Here is a 16,263-nt window from a genome sequence, read left to right on the forward strand (position 1 = left end):
ATGAGCACTATTAACAACTCCACCTGCAACAAGAAGTCCCTAGACTTTATACAAGGCTGCATCCCAAAGTAGATTTTATAAATCCAGGTAAAATATTACGTTCCTTTATTTCTCCTCTAAAATAGATTGTGTTATTGGCAGATTATTAATTTTTTTTAACATGATGGAATTAATAGAACTACATTCAGGGTATGCACATTCTGCTTTTTGATTCAGAGAGAGATAGTTTTATTTATTTATTAAGAGATTTATTTATGTATTTTTACAATACAGTCCAATTAAACTTGACAGCTTATTCACAATGGATTCTTGCCCGATGGCAGCTGAGAGACGTTGCATTAAGAAAGACAGCATAATAAAGAATATAACTAGCCGAATTAGCTATTCGTATATATTGTGCTCTTTTATTTATGGTTTTGTGCCATTTGATATTCACAAATCTTGCATCTGGGTAAGAGGAGGCAGGCTCTACGCATGCCACATAACGGGATGTTTAATCAGCTGGCATTACGCCATACATTATATGTTAAAAATACAGAGAGAAGCAGGCACGCTTTATTAATATTGACACATCTTTATTACGAAGAGTAGATGCTTTCTTCCTCCCTCTCCGCTCAGGCTGCCACAGCGACTGCAACCGATGACGGCTGTGAAAGTGTTTGGCTGTTGGGGGATGTTCGGTGCTGCCGTGGTGAACGGTTTTGGATGCATCCGGAGCAGAGAACAGACTTATTTCAGCAACTAAAAATAAATACGGCATGGATGAGAGCACTCAGAAAAGAGGATTGTGAACGCTTATGAAGGAATATTAATTTAAACAGCTATTCGTGCTGAAGGAAAATCTGCTGAGCACACTGACTGCTCTCCTCCGCAGCAACACTCGTACGGGAGAACTTAAGATTTCTTTCTTTTCCCTGGACTACTCTCTCCCAAATAAGGGAAGCAGATTTCAGACAGCTATTCTGAAAGTACAGCTGGGAGCAGACCTTCCCCTCATGGCAACAGAGACCCGAGGAAGAGTTTTTCTAGTGGGTAAATGCTCAGTTTAAAATACAAATGCAAGATGCTGGGATTTTACACTTTTTTTTAAACCTAGATACACTTACTACAAAGCTATGAATTAAAGTCACTGCTATCAATTATTAATGTTGTTATTGTTGTCGTTGTTGCTGTTGCTAGTGATGGCATGAGACTGTGGTAGGTAAGGGTATTTCAGGAACATGATCATGACCACTGTGTATTTGGTATCTCAGAACCATGCTGAATAAAGGAGAAAATACCATTGCAAGGGATAGCATGAACGTGTCCCCCTGCATCCCATACAGACAGTCCTTGGAGACCATCTCCCTAAAGAGCACTAAAGGTCTGAAATGTGAACCGTGCAAAGTAAAAGTAAATACAAAAGAAAAGAGAGTCGGTAAAGAATTAGTAAAAATACATAGAGAGAGAGTAATATTTCCTGGAAAAGTAAGACAACACTTTCTTCTAGTCTCTTAGTGCAATGCTTAATATTATCACATTTTAATCTACTTTCCCACTGGGAATGAGTTAGACACCGCATCTTCAGGATTGTTCTAATGGTACTGATATTATTGGCATTAGTATTAGTGTCAATTTTACATATCGCAGTGGTGAGAAATTCTGAATATTCATTTCAGTGAAAATATAACAGCATTAATTATTTGCTGTTTGTGCTAGGTTGGAGGAGGTTTCTACCGGCTTCTCTGTGCAAGATGCAAAATCAGACTGATCCTGTCCCAGATTCGCAGAAGGTTTTCTGGGCCGTCCGGGCGGGTGCCGCAGCAGGGAGGCGTCGCAACACACGGAGCCCAGCGGGAAAGCTGCCGCGTGCAGCCCTCGGCACGGGGATCGACACCCCGCCGTCTCGGAGCAGCCCTGCTGGGCCCCAGCTCGTTTAGGGAGGTGACAAAGAGCTGCCACGAAAACTGGCACAGATATTTTACGTGCAGAAAAAAGCCACTGCTCTTAAATAAGAAACTGGTAAGAGATCCACCCGAAAAATGTGGGGAGTTCAGAGAAGCCACCGGCGCTGGGGCCCGTGAGGTCGAGGCTTCTCACCATGAAGCGCGAGCATCTCCGTGGTCAGCAGTGCTTTGATGAACTATAATCTAGCATATTCTGCATTTCATTAAACTTACGGATGCTTTCAGGGAACGATTCCCTGGAAGAGCCGATTTCCCTCCTCTCCCCGCCCGGAGGCAGGCGGGAAGCCCCGTACGCACGTCGTCTCCACGCCTCCAACCAGGCACCTGGAGAGAACTGCTCATCTTCCAAAGCACTCCAGAAAGTAATTTCTAAGTTCATAATATTATATTCTCAGCAACCTCCTAATCTGTGCAAGCTGTTTATATTGCTACCCCTATTAAGCCTCTCTGCCATCAATCACCGGTGTTGTGTGTGATCAGTTTGAGAAACTAAACAGACTGCTCAGATCTCAGCTTTTCCGTAACGGGGGACCGAGCTCCTCCCTGCCGCAGAAATGCCTTTTCTTCCTGTGGGAAACACATTGCCTTTAAATTATCCTAACAAAAAGAAAGGCTTCAGGGGAGAAGGGCAGTGCTTCAAAAAAAACAAGTTTTTAAAAGAGGCGCTCAGGTTGTAAAATCAATAAGCTTTTTTTTTTTTCATTATTAGAATAATTTTGGTTGAAATTACACCATGACGAACACAAACAGTTTATAAAAATGGATTTGATTTCTTTTTTTCTTTGCTCTGAAATGTCAAGTGTTCACATTTTAGGTCTTCTTTTGTTATATTGTGAACTTACTTTTTCTCCGTGGCTCTTGCAGAAGACCATGTTGTCCCAAGGTAAGCGTTGGTGGGTTGAGGCCCCGACTCGTGGAAGCACTGGATTTTCCCCTGGGCTTCCCTGCAGGCTGGGCACAGCGCACGTTGGGGACAACACCTGGAACACACGAGCAGAATTGCTTGGTTCATAGGTTAGTGTTGCCCTCACAAGTCCCTGGCACCAGCTGCCTTCAGCTCACGAGACCTATGTTGGCCACTGTTAACCAACAGAAAGACCATTTCTTCACCATCTTTTTCTTCTCTTTATTCCTTCCTGGTCTCAGTAAAGCAGGGAAACAGAACTGCAGCTCACTCGCCTTTCAGAAAGGTAGAGATTTCATAATTATTTAAAAGTACACATACACTTAAGTCTTGCTGTCTGGAAGATAATGACTTGTGTCGCCTCTCTGCAGTGTTGGGAAGAAAAAACAAAACTAAATTTGTTTGCAGCCCTGGTAATATTTTTGTGTATATTAAAATATATTCGAAAGACTTATATAGATGCACATAGGGAATTTGAGGGAAGACAGCAGGCACCTTTGTGATTGCAATACGCTAGAAGAAAATTTCCTGGGAATTTGAAATATCTGAGCCCTGAAAACAGCAGCTGTGGTGCCTTGGGCATGGTCATGGTCCCCATGGCGAGGCAGCCAGAGCCGTGGACAGATGGGCGGATGAGACACCACGCTGGTCAGGTCCCCACGACCCACCTCCAGGGAGAGAAGCGTGAGCCCGGCTGCAGGAGGGGAAGGTTGCATACACCTATAGATGTGGCAGTTCAGCATTACTTTCTCCCACAGCTCCTTCCGGTCATACACTTTTATCTAAGCTTCTCTAACTTTTGAAGACTTGCAGATGGAAACGCTGTAAGAGAAGCCAACGGGTCATGCGGCCCAGGTCCCCCCAGCAGGAACTACGCTGGTTGCACATCGTGCGCGACTCACACTTAAGGGACATTATGGTCATTATATAGCCATAATGTTTCAGAGAATATTAAATCGCTCCTTCAGCTGGCCTAAGCACAGCAAAGACACCTTTCTCGTAAACAACATGGTGCATGAATGCCTGGGGGAGACCCTTACAGCTCCCTACTATTTGCAAGCTCCCTACTATTTGCAAGCTCCCTACTATTTGCAAGGAAGAGAAGAATATCCATTTTTGAACGAATTGCTATTTTCCCCAGAAACCCCAGCCCCAAGTACGCTGGCTGCTGCAGGGACTGAGCCCGGCCGCGCTTCGGCCCCGCGCGTCCGCCGCCGGCCAGCTCCGGCCGCCTGCCCGCTGCACCGGCGGCCAAGGACCTGCCTCCCGGCAGCACTAGGTGGTGTTGCAGAGTAGTTTTGCTCTCAATTAGTGAGAAGGTAAAGTTTCTGTCCCGGTTTAATCTACTGACCGGGGGGCACAGATGGGTACGCTTGTATCAACCAGCCTTTCCAAGACTGCACAAGTTCAGGCACGAGGAGGGCAAAAGTTCCCGCCGCCCCGCCAGGACCGGCCTCTGCCCCCCACCGGGGCCAGTGCCCTCCAAAAAGTCTCGGAAATGACCAATCTGGAACCAGCAACCCCGAAATGCCCTGAGCTTCACTCATCCTGCACCTGCTAGGGTTATTTCTTATTTATTTTTTTTAATTTCAGTGCTCTTTCCAGATAATAGCATTCCTTGCAGCCTCAGAGTTTCCTGAGTCGGGTATAGCTGAGCCCAGCGCTGAAATCCTCTGGAGACGACTCCTGACGGTCCACCACTTCCCTGTAGGTTTAAGTTTGGGTTCACTTCCTCAGTGGATGGATAAAAACCGCCCGCGCCTTCCGGCCGAGGTGATCACAGTCAGGACTCGCCCCCCCGACCCCAATACAGAAAAGCTTCAATAAAATCTTGGCATTCTCTAGGATTCCTAATTCCAGCGTCAAAATATCTCAAAGTAATTTAGCTATTTTATAAGCTAAAAGTATTGGCTGCTTGAAGCTAATATTTTTAGGCAAGGAAAGCATATGCTGCCTGAATTTGATTTTTCAACAGCCCACACAGTGTAAGCCACTTACAATGAGCTTGGACAGAGGAAAGAAAATGGGAATAATCATACTTACTCTCTTTTGTGAAGTACTTCTTTGTAAAAAAGCATTATGTAAGGGCTTAGCCGTACTATGAGTGTTTATAGTGAAATAAATTGAAAATCCAGAATTACATCAGTGCCTTGCAGTGCCGCAAATTGAACGGCGTTTCTATTAAGGCAGAGCTCAGAAAAGATATTTTCCGTGGAAGCCAGGTATCTGCAAGATGTTTACAGGAATCGCCCTTCTAGGAATTAATTCTCTTTTCTGTCAAACGCGAACTCCTCCCGGACTCACCGGACCGCTCCGGCTCAGGCACCCAGTTGGGCTCGTTCGCAGCAGGCAAAGCCGGGGTCTGCCCGTTTCCGCTTCGCAGCGATAGGGTAACCTCAGCCACGGCGCCTGCTCGCTGCAGAACGCGTCCCCGCGGCGCTCCAGCCTCCTACTGTGACGATTTGGCACTTAGGCTATCACCATTAAAATCTTATTAATTCTAATTATTACACCCTTCCCCGAAGAATAAACCACGCTGCATCGCCGTGAAGCACATAAGCGGCGCCGATGCCCGCGGGCCAGGGTGAGCCGCCCGCCCGCCAGCCCGGGGACCGCCGCCGCCGCCGCTGCTTTTGCCGACGTTTGTGCCCGTTCCCGCACCTCCGAGCGCAGCAGCATCAGGGCCACGCGCATCACGGGACAGCTTTTATATGCTTTTTTTTCCCCCCTCCCTGCGCTAAGGCGGCCGCTGGTGCCATCAGCCTCACGGGGGCTTGCAGGGGAGGCAGCTGGCAGGTGTAATTTGGAGAGTACCCGACTGCCGGCGCCGCGCGCCGAAACCCGGTGCCAGGCCCCGTAGGCTGGAAAATTGCCCAATTTTCCAGCAAAAAGCTCCTTGCTGGAGCCCCCGGCGGGACTCGGATGTCTCCGAAACGCACCCAGGGCCAGGGCATCTCCCATCGGCCGGCCGCTGCTCTCCCTGCGCAGGCTGCTGCGCGGAAAGCGTCTGGGAATTCCTCTAAAGACGAAAAAAGCAACCTGTGATTAGGAGATAGCAGAAAATCTTGCTGGAAACTGTCCACGCTCTACTTTGACCTCCAGAAGACCTACCTACCACACACTTACCTATAAAAGCCTGTAAGGCATATATATTTTGCATTTATGTCTCTATCGCCTATGGTCTTCCTGCTCCTGGGTAAACTACGCATCTACAGCTTCTCTGCGTAATTGTAGGCGCCCGGCCGGCCCCCGCGACGTCAGCTGGGCACGCGGCCGATTCCTCCCCGAGGGCGGCATCGCTTCGCGCGGTGCAAACCTACCTGCTGCCCCTGCTGCAGGGGCAGCGCTGAGCTCCCGGCTTCAGGGCGCCGAGTTTCTTAGAGCACGGGGGCTTTGATACGGCCGAGGGTGTTTTTCCTGCCGGCATGCTAGAGAGGGGCGAAGGCAGAGGCCGGTGCCGCCCCGAGCCACGGCTGCGGACACTGGCGCCTGGAGACACGGGACCGTCTTAGTTTGGTGAGCAAGCCATCAGCTGCGGTCCAGCCGGGCCTGCGAACCCTTTCCTTTGCGCTCAGGTGCCGGCAAGACCAAAACAAGCCCAAGCTTTACGTCTGTACGGAACAGAGCAGCTCGCCGCTTCCTCTTGTAAAAGCTACATTGAAAACATATCAGAGATTTCCGAATCATCCCGTTTTTATGTAGGTGTAACACTTTGTCATACTATATACCCCTATACAATATTGGTCTATATAGCGAGTTAACAACACCTTTTGACAAAGTGCTATCTGCTGCCACCACCGCCATGTGATGAAAGTACTTCTACATTTTTCATTATTCAAGCACACTACCAAGCACCCAGAATGAGCAGTGAAATACTTAATGAGACATTTATCTAGTCTATGTATTTTACATTTTGCTGATAGTATAATGAGGCAGAGGTACTGAAATGAAACATCCCTAACATTTCACATAATTTTCCACTTCCACTCCACCATTTTTAGTATTGCTTTTGGGTTTTTCACTGTTCGATGTTTTGAACTTTATCATCGCTATCAATAATCACTATGTCAAATGCAACATTCTGCCACGCTGTTTTGGCGGAAGGAATGCCTCGCCATTTATCTTCGAGCGTATTACGAAGATGATTGCAGTCTAATAAATAAAGCATCAATTTCTCATTCGGTTTCACTACCTCATGTAGATTTTTCTCAGTGTTGTTGCTGCATTTTCTGTAGCTCAAACCTTTATCAAAGCTATTAAATATGTATTCTTCGCTGTTTCAAAAAAGCTTTTTTTGCCTCTTTATCCCCACCTTTGCTTTCCATGGAGCCCAATGCACTGACCACCGGAAGTTTTCGCGTCTTTATTTTTTCAGTGATGTCCTAATTAAAGAAGAACAAGATTTACGGGGAGATACAGTTTATTAGACTAATTTATATAGCTGAAGAGCAGCCAACTTGCTGGGCACATAAGTCCTCATTTAAATGCCTGTAGTTAATGTAACTGTTTATGTATTGGTATTTTCTTTGACTACTTCTTAGTATTATTTATATTGATTGTACAGTTTATTTGTGCAGCAATCCTAAGGAAGGTCAGAGAATATCCATACAACCATATATTTTATTTATATGACACCCTTATCTATAGAAAGAGCACTGAAGGTTTCTTTCATGTGAAAAATTATGCTGAGTAGCAATTACTATTTTTGAATCTTTCTGAAACTGACAGAATTTTGCAAGGCACAACTGACCACTATATGCCTTCTTCAAGGTATTTTCCTATGTTAGAGGATACAGTTTTATTTGTTACAGAGGTATTATCTACATATAGTCTACTATAAGATAAGTAAATAACTATTCTGCATGTCCTACATGACTTGATGCAATCTTTTAATTTTTAAAAAGCTATTCCAAAATATCTTCATTCTTATAAATATGTTATATTCTAAACTTTTCTAGACTATCCCAGTCATTACTTAAAATTCTTTTTTTTTTGAAACTGCAGAGGGCTTGACAATCCAGTTTTAAAGAATCGTCAGGTGTCTTTCCTGGAACGTAAGGCCTACGATACACATTTCAAATCAGTTTTTATCCACATAGACAAGCCCTACTCCAGTTTCTGGATGCTATTCTTCTACAATAACTGATATTCTCCTTTTTTTTGGAGTGAGAGCCACAGCTAAACAAAAATCAAGGAATGTGACTTTGGCCAAATTTAACATCCTTCCACAATAGGAGTTAAAATAACCTGGACAAATGAGATGGGCAAAATCTGGCCTTTTACAATGACAAACTGGAACTTTTCAAAGGCACTCTCCTACACCACTTATAAAGTGAACCAGCAATCTTCTAAATATATTTTTTAAACATTTGACAATTTCAGTAAAGGGATTTTACGATTTTTCTTATTGTACATTTTCTACTTACTGTGTCCGTACTTTCCATTTCAGTAAATACATTGTTAATCTTGTTAGCATAAAATAGATTTTTAGCCTATGTTAAATATCTTCCAATATAACAAATCATAGCTAAAAATCTTGATGCATCCAGATGAGAGGCAAAGATTACCACATCTGTGAGAGTCTAGCTATTAAAAAAAAAAAAAAAGCAAGTTAATTTGCTGGAGTCTCATGTATTTAAGTGCACTGCTCATGTTTAAGTTTATTTGGTTATATCCTAGTAATTTAGGTCAACCGAGTCAAATAATACAATGACACAGGACTGAAGTCTAGAAGATTTTTTGCCTCCTGTCTTAGCCCTTCATCTTCAATTGTCAACACACTCCAAACTTCACTATCACTGTCAGAATTGACATTGGAATCTGCAGCAGTATTTGTCTTAATCCAATATTTGTCTCATTCCCACTTCTTACTCTCAGTATTTGCCTTATTCCCGAGTGTTTTAATTTTTGTGTTTGTTATATGCCTTCCCTGTTCCCAAAGACTCATCTTATCTGGTTTCTTCTCATTTCCTCTGTAAATGATGGTGCAGTGCATGCATGTGTAATGCCGGGTGTTGCAGAAGCTCAGAATAATGACTCGGAAGACGCAGCGGGTGAATACTGAATCACCGAGTTACTGCTCCAAACTTCCACGAGTTCAGGTGCTTCCCAACGGACTTTGCTGCACCCGGGCTTGCTCTTGATGTCCCATTTGTCATGTTCTCCAAAGGCAGTGTGTATAAATGCTGGACAGCTAATTACCCAAACCTTAAGGAAATAGGCAAAGCACAATTGGTGCCTCCCCCAGTGAACCTGGGAAGTCCTAAAGCATTTTCGGGACACAGCCTGTACCTCTCAAGAAGTAAAAACTGAGAAAACAGCTGAGTGAATTTTCCTGATAGAGGTACAACAAGGCTACCATTTACTAATCACTATTTTCAAAGAATTCCAGTTCAACAGGCTTCTGTTTATTCTTATCTTTCCTCTTTCCAAATCATGTGGCTGAGGAAGTGACATATGTCTGACAAACCTGCCACACTATCCAGGAAGGGGGAAAAAAATGCACAGAAGGAGTCCCTGTTCCTAGGTCAGGACAAATCTAAACCTTGGCCCCTCTAAAAATGTTTTAAAGAAGAGAAAATGAGAGATAGATGCACACACTACACCCATAAAAGGAAATATTTAGGTTTAAAGTCTAAAGGCTGGATAGAAAACTGGTAACTCAGCAGAATGAGAAGTTGTAAGTCCCTGAGCAGAGGAAAACCAAGTGCAAAGCAAATTGCTTTGTCCCTGGTGCTCACAGGGAGAAGGTGGTTTTGGGGACGCCACTGGTTAGACACCTCTTTTGAGGGGAAGCTGGTGACTTTGGTAGAGAGATGAGATCACAAGAAAGGGTCATTCCTGTGGGTTTGAGTCTTTTCAAGCAGACAATGCAGAATTAGAGCAAGATGTAAGTGCAACGGATATTACACAGCAGTTAGCACATCCACCTAGAGCCGGTGCATGAGCAGGATTAGGGGAACCACTGGGCAGTGACGTTCCTGGGGTCCTACCACTTGACTGAGTCCCGCAGCGAGGAACTGTCAGGTGGCTGGATGTAACCGCATCGCAGTTACCGCAACGGACAGATCAGCTTCTCTCCCACTCAAGTCAACCCCTTAGTTTACTCTGATGCCCAAAGCAGAATCACTGAGATGAGATGCTCTTCCTGTAAGCCCACCTAGTGAGAAGTTGACTTTTTGCACAAGGTTTGAATGAACAATATTTACTATCAGAGATGTTTATTTTACAAAACACATGTATCGCTGACTTGACTCATATGTTCATATGGCTCATATGGCTCCTGCGAGGATTGTTTCCTGTAGATCGAACTCTGTTGCAAATCCCCAGCAAAGGAATTCACCAGATTCCTCCACACAATACTTTGCTGGTGCCATGCTAAAAACAACTAAGATGATTATGAATTTCATGCCAGAAGGATATCAGCCTGGGCCTACTCCTATGTTAAATCTATGTCTATAAAACACTTACTGCGGTAAGTATAATGTATAATGTATATATATGTATAATATAGACTTTTTAACCCAAATAAAAGGATCTTCACTACTTTCCATGTGATGCATCTTCTTGCTAAACAAGTCTATACATCCACTTATTTCCATCTTAAATATTGTTATTATTTCATTATTGCAATTATTATTTCAGTGTTCAGTAAAGTCTTCAAGAGAACGAATATGCCCTTGACAAAAAACAGTTACAGAATGAAAAGAAAAAGAGAGAGGATGAGGGAATGGAGAAAAAGAGAGAGAAAAATAAACCATAAGAGGAATGGACATTAGGCAGTGACTATCAATATCATAAAAAAAGACACAAAACTTTACTAGACTACTGCTCTTGAAATATATGCAATAGGTACAGCAAACCCAGAGCACCTTTTACCCACATTGTGCTCAACGCAGGAGCTGCGGAAGAGGTAAATCTAGAGAGGGTCTTGCCTGGTGCTTGAGCGAGATCTGATAGCGAGCAGCTGGCTGCAGTAAGCACAAATGAGATGGGGCAACTATGAAGCAGAATAAAGCACTTGCAATAGTTTATGCCACTGGGCAGTTTCTTTCAATAAAAGATACATATCCGCAAATAGTTAGTTTAATCCATAGTTTAGCTAACACTGGATATTGCTTGTTACTACTAAGTAACTCCGACCACAGTGATGACCACGCTTTTGCTGGGCTCCAGCAGCACAATGAAGCCTGAAACCAGGAAAACCTCAATACAAGGAAACTCCAATATGAGACACTGTAGTGTCTCTCTTCTGCATGTCATTTCTCTCCCCTCATTCTCTTCCCATAAAGATTTAAATCAGGTTTATAGTCTCAGTCTTTATCCTCAAGTTTCTCCGTGGCTTCAGCCAAAACTACCTCAAGGTGACCTCTAATTCTGGGATGAAGATCACGGTCCACAGCTATGTTCGCTAATGCAACATGCCTGTGACACCTTTGGGTAAAATCATCCAGGTGGGCTGTTTATCTCTTCTATAGCCATGAATTTGGGCTGGCTGAAGTCCGTCACTGGGACTTGCAGGTTACCTGCAACCTGGGTTGAGGCTTCGATTGCACAATTCTGAATTCTGCTTTAGCGGCTTTGTGATTTCACTTGGTTACATTTTGTCAAGATTGCACGAGCCTTTGGAGAAGTTTCTGCCCAGACATTAAATTTTAAAATGACTTTCCCAAAGCCTAATTCCATGCTAGTATAGTCAGCTTTGGTGCTTTTAATCTAATGAAATCAGAATGAAGACCTTACAGAATATAATATGCGAAGCCTTCCTATCCTTCCCACCCCTGCTAACACCCCCACTCACCTTAAACATTTCTATCATCATAAGCATATAGCAGTGATTGTGCTAATCTATTGACTTCTTTCCCTGGATTGGACTGGATTTTTACTGCAGCTTTTTGGACTACAGAGCCCAATGCAGCAGTAATAATACAGAAGTATTAGTGTTATTAGCTAGTATTTTCCCCTTTGGATGTCATTTAATTCCCTCCTTTCTCTGCCTCTCCCTGTCATCTGTCTTATTACAAATCATAGCTTGCTTTACACACTGAGAAGCAGGCTGAAAAGCTTGATAGTGAGAATTAATTGATACAAATGACAACGGACTTGTCTTTCTACAGCTAAAATACTCCACAATATTGCCGAACTGGAAGTTCTTTTAAGAGGCATCTTTTTAATAAGAAATGACCTTAACAAATGAAGGAAATTCTAAGCATCGCTCCATTTCTTCCTATTGAGAAAAGTAGCACTGCCAGAATACACAGTGCAATACGTCATGAATTCACATGCATAAGCATTTCGAAAATCCTTCTTGGACAAGGTTTCTATTTAATTGGCTTAAAAAGCCACTCTTCTCCCACACAGTCTTATGCAGAGCCATCTGCGCAGGGAATTAGCAATCTGGATAAATAGTCTGTGATGGAATCCGTCCTGCTCTCCAGGGTTGGACGTCGGGCGCTCGCGCCGACAGTTGTGCTGACCACTCTGCCAAGCTCACCCTTGGGCTGAGCAAACACGTTAGGATGAAATAAAGGACTCAAAGATGCACTCAAAATCCGAACCGTACTTGAAAAGGGCTGTCAGATGCTGGAGCCGGAGGGAAGAGCAAAGGAGCAGGGGGGGTTGCTGAGGAGCAAAAGTCAGGGATTTCTACACTCATGTGTATGTGGAGGTAAAAACTCTCATGCTCTACAGCAGTTTTGCTTTGTTTGCTTATGATCTAAGGAGTTTAGGAAGAAGAACCATCAATACCTTGTAAATTAAAAAATTAACAAATAGGAGTGTCACATGTACAGGGAAAAGAGCACATAGACCCTAACAAGGCTTTGCTCTTGGGCACCTCCTTTCGGCAATCACACCTTGCTTCCAAATATCTCCTAGGATCATAACTACTAATGAGCAAGCTCAAGCAGATGAAGACGAGAGCTTCTGCTCTAGCACACATACGTTCTGGCTGGGAGATATAAGCAAAAAAAAAAAAGAATATTAATCAAAATACATTTAAAGGCTGCTCACAGTATATTTTTCAAGCCATGAGGCCCTTGAGCAGGACACCGGAGATTGCCAGCAGCAAGTGTGCTGGATGTTTCATTCATGGCTATTAAATTTGCACACAGATACATAAGGGGAGTGAATAAGGGGGCCGGTATTTTAGCCCTTCCTCCCGCTTCTAATTTTTACATGGACAGTTGGGAACATCTCTGTATCCTGATTGTTGAGGCTATAAGACAAGTCTTCAATTACACTTAAAATCCTGTCACTTTCCAAGTGAGATATTCCCATCCCGAGTGCTAGACTCAGCAGGCTCCCGTGGGGACCATATGTAGTTTTCTTGCAGAACAGTGGCAGCAACATCATCTTACTCTTACTGTTTTAGTGTGTCACATATTTAAAAAATGTTTCCGAGCAAAATCCCGCAGGCATGCCCGGGGGATTATCCCCCAGAGGTGGCGTGGGGGAAGGCTGCCGGGCGCCGATGCCGGAGGGCTTCCTAAGCCCTCCCGCGAGTTAACAAACAGCAGCGCAGCCCCAAGTGCCGCTGGACCGCCAGCGCTCCCCGGGCAACCGCCACCGTTGCGGCGCGATACCTCTCGAGCACCGTTTCCGAAGTAAGATTTCCAACTCGGCTTGATGCTTTTGATGTTTTTGTCTTTTTTCCTTGCTAAACTTCAGCCCCCAGACCTGCCGGGAGCCATGGCGGTACCTGAAGCTGTTTCTCCAGCCGCCGCACAGGTTCCGCGATGCCATTACACGGTGCGGCACGCTCTTCTCTTTTAAGCACGCTACCATATACATATAACTTTAGTGCCCCCCTGTGCCATTTCCTTATCAGTTTGCTGCTTTTCCATTTTAGTCCAAGGGAAGTAAAAGTATCAGATGCCTGCTATCCAATCCAATCTCCCCAGCGGACACTAAAAGGATAATAAAAGGATAATTTACTAGTATTCATTCAGATAATCCATCTTGAGCAGATTTTGAGCTATCTGCATATGCCTAATTAAGATTCACTGCAGAGCGTCTGCTGTAGACGCTCGGGCGGGCTCGGCGGTGCAGCGGCGCGCCGCCGGGGGGGAGGCCGCTCGCCCCGTTCCCGCCGCGCAGCACCCGCCTCCCCTCCGCAGCAACAAAACCCTGCAAAAGCAAGGGGTCACCTGCAACTTGGGGATTTGCTGGGCTGCTCCTTTTTTTTTTTTTTTCACTTTAATGACAGAAAAAAATCTTTTCTGTGTTAGCAACAATTTCAAAGAATATACCCCTAAGGGAGTCATCCTTTCAGCAATATAAATTACTTTAAAGGGGGAATCAGCCCAGGCAATTAGACCTGTTAGAACAGGTGACCACCCTCCTACATATTAAACCTTTGAAGGCGAAACTGCCTCTCCCATCCCCAGCGATGCAAGGTGCCTGAAGTGTCAGTAAACAGACAATCATAATTACATGAGCTGCCTCATTTCACCAGCATCTTTTCAAGATCCATCATCTGCGCATTGATTTCGGATCATAGGACTACATGGTTTTCCTCTTTTGTTAACACCTTTTTAAGCAAGATTTAACCTCGCGACGGTGGTTTGCTCCGGAAGGTTTTGTCAGCGCCGTAACGACACACTCTCTCGGGTGCGTGAACCCGGCCTCTCCCGGGGCCGCCCGCCCTCCCCTGCAGCCTCCTCCTCAGCCTCGCGCTAGGGAGCTCTCCCGTGCCTCTCTCGTACCTGCAAGCCGTCTTTAGCGTCAACGCCAGGGCGATGCGACCCCGTACGCCGAGGTTCGGTGTACACCTACCCACTACATCATTTTGCCAAGGCACCGGCTTTTAAGTTAGGAAACGGCGTCCCCGAGTTTCTTAAACCCCGAGCGTCCTGCTGCGCGCAGATCTGAAGCTAGACAAAGGAAAAAGGATTGCAGGAGCAACATAAATAGGGAACACATGTATTTTAAATAATATTTTGACGAAAATGACCAGCAAAAAGCGGGAACTGTTGGAACAAATATGGATAGGGCAGGTGAGAAAGGCCTGAGTACATGTATTTCTCACTAACAATCTGCAAGGGAAAAAAAGGCAGAAGTCAAAGCGTGTACAATGGCATTTGGGTCTCTTGCTTTTATATTACTCCAGAAGAAGCTGCATCACCAGAATTACTGTCATTACTAGCACATAGGTGATAACGCGCCTCTGCGATCTTTGGCCCCTTTATTCCTTTTGCTGCTCAGCCCTGGCACTTGCACAGAGACCAGTTATGTTACAACTCTGCCTATTGCAACTCTGACACTAGGAGTTCAGCGCGTCTAAACGGAGCATCATTTCTGCAGCGTATCACAGCTTTGCCACATCACAAAGAGGAAATAAGTAAATACGTTTCTGCCAGAAGGATCAGGCCCTGTGGATGAGCGCACGTGTACGTGGTTTGGCCTGAGTTCAGAGGAGAGAACAATTACCAGCAAGTCATTACTTAAAAACAGGATAATTTTTCAAGCAAGCGCGAATGCATCTGCATGTTCCTGGCAAGCAAATAGGTTTGAAAACTCTCTGAACTGGAAAAAAACATTGTGAGGCCTGACCATATGCTTTTCTCTAACTGTATTTTTAAAAAATATTTGCTTGATCCTATCATTTAAAAAGCGAAACACAGTTTTAAGTTTCATCATCTTCCAGCGCTTAGCCTGTGGCTAAACAAGATTTTCCTGTTCAGAGTTATGATTTCATATTTTGCTGTAACAAAGAGACTCGATGAAAAACATAGACGTTCACTGTGCAAGTACTATCACAGCATTAGTTCATAACGAAACATGGAAAAAAGTCTTAACGCACACTACCAGCCTCCCAGCACGATGCTCTCCAGTAACCAGACTGCTGTCATCAGCAGGTTTTGGAGTAATGGTAAAGCTCTTCCCATTACACAGGATACATGATAACAAGCCTTCTTCCCAAAATTCAAGAGGAAATTCTAAAAAATAGAAGGATTGTGGGCTTTTGCTGTATTTGGCGGTGCTGGAGAGCAAAACACCGCCAGGTACTGCAGCTCTCCCGCAGCAGCGGTGCCTCTGAGAGGTTCCACGTCCTGTAGGCACCTGCTCTCCTATAAAAAGCTGCAAATGGGGTACCAGCGAGGCATTTCAGCCCGAGACCATAACAGTTGTGCTTGAAGCCTCCCGACCTACCCCGTCCACGCCGGAGCCTCCCCATCCTTCCTCGCCCTCCTCCCCGCGCGGGATGAGGGCTCCCGGCTCCTTGTGGCCTTTGCAGCGATTCCCATTTTTTTTGCCTTTTCCCAGTGCCATGAGACGCTGCGTCACTCAATGCCAAGGTGCTAGCAAACGACAACATAACACCAAAGCTTACTGTGCTGGAGCAGTTTAAAAAAAAAAAAAATCACTAATCAAAGTCTTTCAAATTATATGGAATACTGACAGCTTTTTACG

The sequence above is a fragment of the Struthio camelus genome, chromosome 6, assembly GCF_040807025.1.
Source record: "Struthio camelus isolate bStrCam1 chromosome 6, bStrCam1.hap1, whole genome shotgun sequence".
NCBI lineage: Eukaryota > Metazoa > Chordata > Aves > Struthioniformes > Struthionidae > Struthio > Struthio camelus.